We start from the raw sequence: 13,617 nt of genomic DNA on the forward strand, positions 1-13,617 counted from the left end.
CGGACAGGATCTCCTGGAAAAACGACATTTTTGATGTTTGCCTGTTTTCGTAGTACTCGTCTGTACACTTCCTGGTGCAACTTAGGGGAAGCAAACTCTGGTTCAGTTGGAGGCATGCTAGGGACATCAAGTGGAGTCGTCGGTTGACGACTATGGAGCAGTATAGCCGGAGTAACACCTATAGTCATATGTGGCCTAAACCTGTATATTGTCGAGTATTCGAGGACTGCAATTTTATGGTCGTCTTATTAAAAAAGATCATTCTTATTAAAAAAACATTCTTATTTACAAAAACAAAAAAAAACATTCAACGTTGCCCCACAAAATCGCAGGGCACTGAATAAAGTTATTTGAATGAATGAATTCTCCAGAAATTTTCTTTGGACATGGTTGAATCTTTCTACCTGGCCACTTTCCTGTGAACATTTTCTGCAGAAACGAACTGCGGTCCACGGTCGGCAACGACGGAATAGCGAAATCCTTCTCTACTGAATATGGAAATAAGAGAACACGTGATGAGACTCGTGATGAGACACGTAATGAGACTCGGAATAGGGAAATCCTTCTCTACTGAATATGGAAATAAGAAAACACGTGATGAGACTCGTGATGAGACACGTGATGAGACTCGGATGTGACTGAAAAGATAACAGCAACTTCAGGCCACTTGGAATGATAGTATGCTATGACTAAACCATTCAACAGGTTGAAGTGGAGCAAAAGAAGTTTTAGCAGGTTTTACCTGCTTGTTGATCAACAAAGCAGTTTCTGGCAAGTTCCTCAATTTGTCTATGCTTGTGAGGCCACCAGTGAATGCCTCGATGTATGCGCTTTGTTTTGATGACGGGAAAATGACCCTCACGAGCAAAGGAAAGGAATTTATGATGCAAGGAAGCGGGAGGAATATGCCGATCTCCTCGGAGTAGAAGAGTAGCCTTAACAGATAATTCGGGCTGTACGGATGCATATGACTCTATTTCTGGCGTAAGATCTGCAGCATTTTTCCACTCACGGCACGGCGGAACGCGGGACGCCTCACAAGCCGGATCAGCCAATGTAGCTGCTTGCAACTCTTCCTTTGTTATACATGCTGAAACCAAAGCCACTATCTTCTCATTTGGTGCTCGTTCAGGCTCAGGAGGAAAAGGTATGCGCGGCATTTCGATCATCCTTGCAGTACTCAATGGTAAAATAGTCTTTATCGGCATTTATTGTGCACTTCATCATGTGTATATTATCATCATGTATGTGCCCTTTATCGTGCGAGTAGGCGCATTATCATAGTGGACTGTGCCGAGAACCTTTCGCCGCGTTTCTCGGGCTCATTAAAGGTCGGTGAAGTTCTACAGTTGGTAAAGTTCTCACGGTAGAGAACTCCGGCCCTTACTGTGACGTCACAAGTGCTGGAAGTGCTTCTTGGTCGCCCGTCCTCTGGACACCTGGCCTACTCCCTGGATCTTCCTTCAGGTCGCCTCTTGCGCCCAGTGTCCGCCAGCATGTCGCAGGACGAGCTGCCTGGCACTTCTACCGTAACCATCTTCTCAACGCAAGCCGCACCTTCTGTGATTATCTGTGGCCACCAGTGTGATACCCATCAGTTCGCTGGTCTTCGCGGTGAAGATGTTGACTGGATGGAGGATTACAAGCGCATAAGCTCTCCTAGTCGGTGGGTTGACCTCATCAAGCTCCGCCATGTCTCATTGTATCTGACGGGTGCGGCGAAGACCTCGTTTTTGAATCATGAGATTGACGTGTCTAATTGGATTACCTTCAAGCAGCAGCTTCGACAACTATTTGGAACGCCGGCGGTTCGCTCCGCCCGTGCGAAGAAAACTCGACGCTCCGGTGAGTCCTACACACCACACCGAGGATGTGCTTGCCCTCTGTCGCCCTGTCAGCGGCGTTATGGCCGAGTCGGACAGAGTACATCATATCCATAAAGGTATTAGGACTGTGGCCTTCAACGCGCTCGCCGTGAAGAACGCGGTGCTGACATCGTTTTGACGTGTCAGCGCCTCGACGAGCTTGACTCCGTACTCTTGCAGCCGGACTGCAAACACCGTTCTACGGCGGACCCTGACCTGCGTGTAATGATTCGGGCGATTATCGACGAGGAACTTCAATCACTTGGCTTTTCATCTCTGTTGGTCGTTCCTCCTCAGCCTTCTGGTGCAGCTTGGCGTAACGCTATCAAGGAGGAGCTCGCGTCCATGACTTGCGCTGCGCATGTTCACCCTCCAGCTGCTCGCTCCCTACCAACATACACCCAGGTTGCTACCGCGCCTCGAACTGGCGTCCGTTCAACGTTGCCGCTACCCACATACGCGCAGGTTGGTGTCGCTTCTCTGGCCAATGTCCCCTCAATACCAGTTGAGCTTACATCGCCCCATCTGAACGCACTCTCTCTCAGCGTGTCCAGCACCTCGTACTACCCGCCTTGGCGACAATATCGTCCTATATGCTATTACTGTGGTTATCGCGGCCACATATCACGCCGCCGCAAGCGCCAACAAAATGAGCGTCGCGGGTACATGTGTGAACGCGATACTTTTTCTGGTGAAGCCTCTTCTCAAAGCCGGCGTTACGCGTCCCCTCCGCGCCGTTCCACATCTTCGCCCGCAACGACCGAGCCACCGAACGGCTACCGCAGCACCAGACCCCACTCACTTTCGCCCTTCCTATGCTCCTCGTCACCACTCCGGCCTGCAACGTTAACCTTTGACCGCCTCCCAGAAAATTAGGTAATGCAGTTTTCTAAGGAAACACTGCACTTATTGACAGGACTACAATTTCTCAAGCGCTCTTTTAATATAATATCCGTGTTCGCTGAGGGTGTGAAAGTTGGAGCTTTGGTGGACGACGGTGCCGCTTTATTTGTTATTCACAATGACTGGTTTACGGGTCTCAGGAAATTTACAACACTGTACGATGGAGCACTGCTGGCAGCAGCTCAAGGATCCTCTACACGCTCGTCAACATTATGTACTGTGCGTGTAATGACAGACGGCGTTATCCATCCAATACAGTTTGCTGTGCTGTCGCAATGCTCCCACCAGCTCATATTAGGATGGCCTTTCCTTGCCTCTGCTTCTGCTGCTATATGTTATGGGCGACGTCTCGTACATATGACTGACACCGATTACTCGCTCGGCGATGAAAAGTACAAGTCCAGCAGTCCAGCAGTTTAAAAAAAGGCATTGAGAACCAATGAATGTTTGTGCTTTTACAGGCACGTGGGCCCACGAAAATATGGAAAAGGTGAACGTAACCTTCACCAACCTGGTGAGATAACAGAAATTCATGAGTGCCATTGAGCCCGCAGAATCTATGGAAGAGTATCTTTATCCAGGTGAAATATCAGTAGCAGGTACTAATTTAAAGCAGGAAACTTGTACAAAAATTTCATGGGTTGAACAACACATGGAAGGCATTACCGAATCGTTATCGCCACGTTACCGATATCCTTGAAAAAAGTTTAGAATCATTGCATTCTACCGGTTATGCAATATGGGACATAAACCTGGAGGTTAACAAAGAAACTTGAGAAGCCGACGACTGTGCATAAAGCGAAGTAACAAAAATTGTTGGAGATAGCGTTAAAGCAGGAAGACAGTGTCATATTAAACCGTGGCAACTGATATGCTAGTTGAGATTAAGAAAAAAATTTGAATCGGCAGGCAGGCCATGCAGGTCTTCAATCACCTGTTGCCAATTCATAACCGGTGATTACAGAAGCGTGACAGAATGGATGTCAAGGAGAGATAACTGCAGCCGAGGATGGTAGAAAATTGCGTAATGGGACAAAAATATAATGTTTGTAGGCATAGGATGCAATCAGCTTGTATAAGATGGGATTGTAGGGAGAGGCATTTGTTTTGCAGTGAACAAAAATAGGTTTGTGGTGCTCACAGTAGAGACTCGTGAAGGTGTGGGGACACCTCAGCTGCTGGCACACTAATCAACATGACAATTGGGTCTCGAAAAGACAACCCTTGTTATGAAAAATAAAGCAACATTGTCCCTACACATCATTATATTGTGCATGCTACACTAAAGACTTCTACAGTTAAGGGCACTTAGTACCAATAGTGCAACGAGGATTTTTCTTTGTAAATGATGGTTTATACGGAGTTGATTCATTTCAATAATCCACTTTTTTTGCAGCAATACATTCAGGTACTGGAGGCACTCAACCGCCTGGCGGCAGTAGGCGAGCGCCAGGCACTCTTGAGAGTGTGACAGAGGTCCAGAGGGCTGCTCTGCAGCAGTAGTATTGGTGCCCTCACTGCTCTCCAGTCGAGCTTCCAGAAGACACCTTATAAAGGAGCTTTCAGTTTATTATTTTGTTTATTATTCAAGAACATGAATAAAATTATTCCAGTAAACATTGTGCTGTGCATATTAGGTCACTTGTAACATGCACTCGGTCTCTCTTCAAAATAGGCAAAAACGTAAGACAACCTGCGCCACTCTTGAACCACGTAAATGAAAAATACACTAATGCAGCATACACATCATTGTGCTGTTTGTTCTTTCTGTGTGCAAGAATACAATGCGTGTTGATTACCCACACGATGAACGGTGTGTGCAATTCAGAATGAAAAGACAGGAAACAGCATGAGCTTCACCTATAGACTTGTGCATATAACTGCAACACTCCCCGATTCAAAGCTGCCATTACATGCATGTTCGAGAGCACATATTCTTTAACAATTTTCACACAGCCTAAGGCCTTCCATAGCTCACTTCTGATGTATCCATTTCATAAGCCAAATAATTGTACACTGTGTCCTTTTGTGTTGTACCAAAAGTGGCATCCTCTACAGTCGGATACAACTTGAGAAGACAGGAGAGGCCCCGGCCAGATGACCAAAGCGCAGCAGCCAATTGCATCCACGTCTAAAGAAATAGTCCCTCTCCAACAAGAGGGTATTAGTTCGTCCGGCCACACGACGTCAGTCTAGAGTGCGTGCCCATTGGTGCAGGCTTGCGTTCATCTGCCTTTAAAGTGCAGATTCCGTGGCCTCCTAAAGTTGTATCCGACTATAGAATCACGTAATGCCTTGCACCAGTTGCATAGACTTTAGCAACTTGATAGCACACAATGATCAGGAACAGAAATCTATAAAGGCATCCAAGCTGGCTGGCCACACTTCCATTATCAGGGCCTGTAAAAAAGTCTCGCCAAATATTCCCATGACGTCCTTGAAAAAGAGGTGGTGTTTTGCACTTCTTTAAAATCAAAAACAGATTACAGTGAATGTTGTGTACCGTGTCAAAACAAACTAAGCTTGGTTATCTGCACAGCATGTAATGGAAGCTTGTGCTTCACATAGGAAAGAAACTGCTCTGTCCAGTACAAGTTTGAGGGCGGTATGGCACCTATTATGTCAACAGTGTCAATATACAAATTCCACTTTTCACAGGTCATTGATATCACCATTATTTTTGTATGACGGTTCTTTCAATTAGTGCTTGTATTACATGAGCAGGTGGATTTGTAAGCAAATATTTGTTTGCAAACCTTCAGACTCCCATAATTGTGTGACGACACTGGCATGTTGTCGAATAGCTCACACTTCCTCGGTCCTGCACCAAAGAAGCCCAATGCTCTATTTAAAGTTGGATCGCACAACAATTCGACGGCACACAAAGAAGAGTAACACACACAGCAGAGCGTTCTGCTGTGTGTATTTCTCTTCTTTGTGTCCCGTCGAATTGTTGTGCAATTCAACTTCAAGCTTCTAAACCAATACACCCAGTCTTCGACCTCACCAATGCTCTAGTTATTTGGCCACAATGGGGCACATCTTTGAAATCTCTGAACAAAAATTAGCTCTCCAAAAAATCACAAGCGTTAAATTTTGCAGCACAGGTGTATGCACGTGCCATATTCTTTACCACTAAACTCACAGGAATCAAAGGGGCAAGCATTAACCAGCCTTACTGCTGCCATTACCATCATCATCATGACACCAATGGAAAGACAGTGCCACGTTTCAGTAAAGGGAGTGCCGGAGAGAAAGGTGTGACAGCGACGCTTACAATAAAATAGCGGTTGCAAGACATGATCAATGCCAAAATGTGCTGCATGTCGCTCATCCTACTTTGGCATTGCGGCAAGCTCTTACACGTTTGAGCATATCGCCTTTTGTGTAATCATTGCTCTAAAGCTGTACAAAAGGTCTATTTGCTCTGAAATTTTTATTTTTATCATGGCGGGTTAAAGACCCACTTTTCATTGGCATCTGCAACACATTTCTCCCGATATGTAATTTCGCCTTGGTGGTTCATGACATCTTCACGCACACCGAGTTCTGCAGAGCATTGCATCTGCATTGTTCTACTGCTTAAGAATTAGAGCCCTATTATGAGACGAAAATATAGGATTTATCCATCCAGAATAACGCTGCCCCCCCCCAAAAAAAAGACGCACTGAACCTCTGGCACATGCATCAACAGCGAAGAGAGCAAACAATATGAGGTATATTCTTCATGCAAGCCAGCACACTAAGATTCTCAATGCATTTTCATTTCGCCACAAATGCATAGGCACAACGGGCTTGGCGCAACATCCACATCTCGCGCTGCAACAAATTGTGCAATGCCTCGCTGTTTCATAGTGCGGCCGATAGATGACGCATGACCAAAATTCAGCATTATGCATCTGATGCAGCAACTTCACCAATGAAGTACCTTCACTTCACTTCACTTTATTTCCTTAAAGACCCCACAAGGGGGTGTTACATAAGGCGTGGGTTGTACAGAGATGCTACAAATGCCACAGGTTTTTAACAAGACAGGTATATGGATACACTTTGAATAAAACGTGATGGACAGGTGATTAAAACAATGTCGTGGGGAAGGCCACTCCATTCTGAAGCTGCGCGGCAAAAAAATGGTGCAGAAAAAGTAGTGGTGCCAGAACGGGGTCGGGTGACTTCAAGTGGATGGCCCGTGCGGGGCGATGTGCGAGCGGCGGGAGCGATGTATGAGATGTATAAGTTCTTTATGAGATTACCATTCATAGGTTACTTCACACAATATGTGATATTCATTTATCTATTCATACTTAATTAGCCTCTTTCACAAGAAAGTGAGCCATTTGGAACGCACACTGACAGACAAGTAGAACAATCGGCAAAAAGTCAGCAACCAGCGAGAAACTCAGTATCATAGGCAGGAGCATGTGAGATGTCGGGAACACACAATTTAAGTCGGCTATAAGGACGGGACAAATAATGGCAATATGGCGTGTCTAAACATTGCTTCAATGCTAATCACAGTAACGCTGACATTGAAGGCGCCTTAATTCTCACGCACTTTTCGTCGACACGCCCGACTACGTTCGGTATGTTCCCGCGAAGTAGGAAGCATTCCTGTTTATTTGCCCGCTCAGCCGCAGTCTTCGGGAAAACTAGCCACTGCTTATGCACTGCCGCATCGATAAGCACGTCAGACACATCTCTCACGCAGCGGCTAACAGTAGTTTTATGACGTCCAATGTAACGCTCGGCGCCGACGCTTCCCTGGAAACTCCCAGTCCCGTAGAAACTGAGCGCGCATAGGACTTGCTCTTCCACGGTGAGCGCAGACGAGAATCTTCGCCTAGCTCGTCCCGCAGCCAGCGCTCTGATGTCTTCGACAGGCGAAAATGACGCTGAAACTCTACGTCGGTCATGTAGGTGAACGGGTCCAGACGGTCATACTGACGCTTGCTGCCGCTGGATGCAATGACGCAGGCTGCTGCTGCCGCCGCCATGTTCCCGAGTTGAACTCGGAGGGGGTTTCGCGATCTACGAGTTTAGCACGAGTTCGCCTGCCAATCAAAACCAGAGGTCACGCCCCGCGCGAAGCATGTAACTCTTGTGCGCGAACCCACCACGATTGAGCCACGCCCAACTTATCATTCGCCAACAGCGACGCGGGGTGGAGCTGAGAGGCATCAACAATCTTGACCGCCGTCATAAAACATGCACAACGCACTGTCATCGGCGATGAACTGAGCACCACTATGAAAAACAAAGCGCTGACTGTCGCTGGTTTATGCATACATATTTTTCGGTTTGAGATGGCTTCACAACACGGTTTCATTGCCTGCATTGTGGCGACGTAGCGCACAGTAAAGAATTATCGGCACGTCACGGTAGCTGCTTGCAAGGCGTCGATACGCCGAGGGGGACGACGATGCTGAGGAGTGCATGTCGCAGCAGTCGTTTGAGATGGATTTTCTTTCATCGGTGATGTATCGGAGCCACAGAGTCGTAAACACCATCAGCGTCCGAGAATCGCTCGCTCTTCTAGACCCAGTGCAATGGCATTTCTTCATCACAAGCACTGCCCGCCCAACAGTTCCAACACCTTTCTCCGTTCGAAGTCGCATTTCATAACTGCAGACAAGAGCCCTCACCTGCCAAAATGCGACTGCTAGAGTGACGTTACGATATCCATCTGCGATCGCTGATGGCTCCAGCAGAGGTAATCCGGAAGCACCTTGGACTGCACAACACATTCAAATACTGCGTATATGCGCTCAGAAGCACCTTCACTAGGGAAGCGATGACAAGCGATGAATTGTGTCGCTGGGAAGCACGCACTTCTTCGCAATGTATCGCAGAGGTATTCCAGCAGAACTTTTTGTTGGGCTAGTTGGTGCATATTTACTGAAGTACTATAGCGCCAAACAGACGACACAAGAAGAAGAGACACGGACGAGCGCTTTAGCGCTCGTCCGTGTCTCTTCTTCTTGTGTCGTCTGTTTGGCGCTATAGTACTTCAGTAAGTATCGCAGAGGCTTCGCGCACAAGGATAAACTGGTACATTTTCACTGAACTGTGTCACTACGGGCCCTGAATAACGTACCGCCATTTTACAGCGACAGCCGTTGCTCCTGTATTTTTGACTAATGTTAGGTTTTTAGTCGGTAAAGCGGGCGCTTTAATAGCCTAGTGAAGCGCCTGCGATGAACAGCCTAATAGAGAAAGAGTGGTCATGACCCTCCATGGGTCATGAGCGCCCCTAGGCTCACCGTATGAACCCCCTCGTGTGAGGGACCCACTTCAATGTAACCGCTTCTAAGCTTTAGCCTCACTGTCGCCACTCGCGGCAAGAAGTGCAAAATTTATTAATTTGCTTGCTCTCCGTTTGTCATCAGAAATTTCTAGCATTTAAAACGAAAAACAGATACCTAAAAAAATAAAAATATTCGTTATCTTATTTGTTGTATTTTGACGTATTCATTTGAGTGAAAGTGTAGGTGAAAGAATGCGCCGCATGTACCCTGTTTGCATTCGATGGAGGATAGAAACATAGTGCCCGAAAGAGGAGGCACACCCTTGACGCGCCCGGGAAAGGCGTGGCAAGCGGCTCACGGCAAGTGTGCAGACAGACAGCGGGACAGTCACGGTATTGCTAAGTTGCGATAATCTGTTGATAACAATACGCGGTGCTGGCGCGTTTAGTTGTGTAGCCTTCTGCGCTTGAAACGTGGAAGCAGCGTGCCGCGCAGGGTGCGCCCATGTTGTCATACGCGGCTTTTTTCAACATATTTTTTTGCCTGTAGCTTTTGCGCGTGCCGCGCTATCTCTGTTCACTGATTGCTGTCGAGCAAACTCGGGTAAAACTCGGGTGCACGAGAAACTCACAAATTGGGACGCAGTTTTGCCATTCGTCGCCTTCGCGTATAACACCACCGTTAAACGCACAAGGGATCACTCGACATTCTACCTTGTTCATGGTCGTCCGCCCAGTTCATTTCTCGACATTTATTTCTTCTCTGCCCCTGTCAGTTCATTTCCATCTTCCTGCGAAGAATGTTTCCTGCTTTGACCGTTGTCACCAGCGTGCCCGCTTCAATTCCGAACCCAGACAACAAGACCGCAAGGATCATTAGGACGCATCTCATCGTGTAGTTTTCTACCAGCCCGGCGATGAAGTACTGCTCTGGACGCCCGTTTACACTCCTAGGTTGTGTGAGAAATTTCAGTTCCGCTTTATTGACCCATACACCATCCTGGAAATGATTTCTTACATTAATTACCATGTGAACCCTGTTGCTGCCTCAGCTGACAATCATTGCCGCTATACAAATGTGGTCCATGTTTCTCGTATGAAGCCCTTCACGCGGCGTTCCCCGTACCTTTAGGCTGCGGCCAGGATGGCAGCTCTCGCAAGGTGGAAATTAGTGTTGGCATTTATTGTGCACTTCTTCATCACCTGTATATTATCACCATCATGCGTGTGTCCTTCACCACAGTGGACTCTGCCGAGGGCCCTTCGCCGCATCTCTCGGGTTCAATAAAGGTCGGCCCTTACTGTGACGTCACATAATACAGTTATCTTGCACTCCATCTAGAAAGCCTCAGTAGACGCTGTCCAGAACCTTTTGAAGCCACCAATGTAAGACAAATTGGAGGACGCTTAAGCTTCACCTTCAAGAGTGGAACGCGACAGCGCTCCCGTTGACCCGCCAAGGGATGTAAGACAATGTGCTACGGCACAGCGACCACTTACGAGGCGCCCCGCATCGGACTTTGCACCCACCAATCACGCGGTGAGCGCCGAGAAACGCAGCGTTCGGTGCGGCAACGAAACGTGCGCCTGAGCAAGCGGAACGAACCGAAGAACTCGGTGTCTCGGAGGGAGAAACGATCTACGCGAGCCAAACGTCATGATCGCCACGGACAGCCGGGCGGCGACGCGCCATGAAGACGAAGGGGAGAAGTGGGTGAGTGGCGCGCCACCTGTCGGGGCAGCGCCGTACATTGCGAGGAGGGGGTCTTCTGTGTTTGCCGAAAGATGGCTCTGCGTGTGCGGCAAGCGCTGAAGAAATGTAGCGGAAACGTACTTCGCTACGCGTTTAACTGCGACTTCTGTTTTTACATGCTCATAATTACCGATATACACCCAGTTTAACCTTCTATGGCACGTTTCTACGGCAACACCACATTCACTAGAGGCGCTTTTGTCTCGTTTAGAACCATGGAACATAAGGCTGAGTGGTAGCATCTCCGCATCACACTCCGGAGACCCTGGTTCGTTTCCCACCCAGCCCATCTTGCGAGTTGTTTTTATTTATGAATTGCCTTCCGGCGTTTTTTGATCACGGCGACGCCGCCGACGCCGAAGACAGCGGCTTTTCTGCGACTTTTCTGCGGCTTTCGGCTGTATTTTCCTTAACGCTGTCACGTTAAAAGCTTGTTGATGAGTTCGTAATCTAAGCTGCCTATCCCACAAGTAAACATGCCATTGTTCACAGGCTTCTCGTTCACCTACGGGGTACCGTCGTTCTGCGGGAATGGATGTGCAAGATGCAAAAGCCACAGTAACGAGCTCATTTCTGCATTTTTGCTGAAGGACGGTTCGTAAGCGAACGTCTAAGTATCCACTATTACAATAGGAAGATGAGGTTGAAACATGCGGACAGCCTGGATCGGATGCTATGGGCTCCGTTGATCCGCACCGGTAGCAATAAACAGTAGCGTCTTGACTGGTTTTTCTAAATACTTCCAAGCACGCTCTAAGCGATAAACAAAATGCTACCGTCTGCTAGATACACGTGTGAGACAAACCAGCACTTTGCTTCCGTGTTTCCGTACAAGACGTGCAATAAAGGAACGGTACAAACACTTTCTAAAATTGTGCTGTTTAAATAACGGCTGCTCCAAATACCGCTGTCTTACTTGCAAAAAGAAATGTCACGAACACTTCCGTAAAGCGAACTGATGATCAAGTACGCCCCTACCGCCAGATGGCGGCTTTGCGCCATGTTGATGATTTAGACATTACAGGAGCCTATGACAAGGTAGACCGCAACATTTTGTCGGATGTTCTGGAAAGGGAAGGCTTAGGTAACGACTTCCTACATATTTTGAGAGAGATTTACCTAGAAAATACCGTTTTCGTTGAACGGAAAGGTATGAGGAGCGAGGAGAAAGTTCATATCAACAAGGGACTGAGGCAGGGGTGTCCTTTATACCCGCTGCTTTTTATAATGTACATGGTGAGGATGGAGACGGCGCTAGAAGGAAGTAATATGGGGTTTAATCTCTGATACAAACAGGCGGGTACAATATTAGAGCACCAACTCCCAGGTTTATTTTATACGGACGACATTGTGTTGCTAGCTAACAAGCAAAGTGATTTGCAACGTCTGGCTAATATCTGTGGACAGGAAGGCAACAATTTAGGTCTGAAATTTAGTGTGAGAAAATCAGGTGTTATGGTATTCAATGAAAACAGTGAACAGACAGTGGAAATACAGGGCCAGGAAATACCTCGGGTAACAGAATATAAATGCCTTAGTATATGGATGAACGAGGGCAATAGATATATGGAAACACAGGAAAAAACAATAACAGTGAAGGGGAAGAGAAATGCAGCCATAATGAAGCCCAGAGCGCTATAGGGATACAATAGATACGACGTCCTCCGAGGTATGTGGTAAGGTGTAATGGTTCCAGGACTTACTTCTGGAAATGCGGTTGTTTGGTTTAAATCAGGGTTACAATCAGGACTCGACGGGAACCAAAGGTCACTGGGTCGCCTCACATCGCGCGCTCACGGGAAGACTACAAATGAAGCTGTGCAGGGTGATATGGGCTGGAATAGTTTTGAAGTGAGGGAAGCTCGCAGTAAAATTGAGTAGGAAGAACGGCTGAAGAATATGGAAGAATGTAAATCGGCTGGGAGAGTGTTCAGGTATCTGTACAGGAAAAAGATTGATTGACAGTGAAGGAAAAGAACTAGCAAGCTTACCAGCAAGTATGCGGCCTGCAGGGTGGGCAACACAGCAACAAAGAAGGTCAAGCAGAAAGTCAGAGAGGCTGAAATAATCTCATGGGTGGTGGCAATGAAAAAGAAACCTGCCATGAGTAACTACTTAACAGGGAAAAACGAAATCAGGAAAGAAACCATTTATGAGAACTCAAAGGGAAGCTCATTACTTTTCGAAGCAGGAACGGGATGGCTTAGAACAATAAAGCGAGATGTAAGAAGGAAGAAGAAGCATGTGCTTGCTGCGGTAAAGCTAGGGAAACGACGGAGAATGTTTTATTAGAATCTGAAGACGTCTACCCAGCTGTCGATTTAGGCACCACTGGCCTCCTTAAAGCCCTTGGGTTCAACGGGAGCAGTGGTAAAGCAAACATGTCCGCAATAGGCATTAGTAAGAGGCGATTGGAAGACTGGTGGAAGAAAAGTAGGGAAACTACAAAAGACGGAGACGCACAAAACACAGTTCACAATTGGAGATCAGAACATTTGGGCGTGGTAGTTCGTAGTGTTTTTTTTTTGTTTTTTCATTGTTTGACCTAGGTAGGACATTAGGCAGTATAACAGCAAGAGCTTGGTGGCGCAACCCAGCGCCCCGTTCCAAAGGGGACGCTCATAACATCCATCCATCCATCCATCCATCCATCCATCCATCCATCCATCCATCCATCCATCCATCCATCCATCCATCCATCCATCCATCCATCCATCCATCCATCCATTCATCCGATGGGGGCCATCTTGAATGCGTCGGGTCGAGGAACCAGCTTGGCGAGGACCGCCATCATGAGCATCCGGACAAGGGAGACGACGGTTAACGACGCCACCTTGACGCTGCGTCGAGAC

The sequence above is a fragment of the Dermacentor andersoni genome, chromosome 9 (genome assembly GCF_023375885.2).
Source record: "Dermacentor andersoni chromosome 9, qqDerAnde1_hic_scaffold, whole genome shotgun sequence".
Lineage (NCBI taxonomy): Eukaryota > Metazoa > Arthropoda > Arachnida > Ixodida > Ixodidae > Dermacentor > Dermacentor andersoni.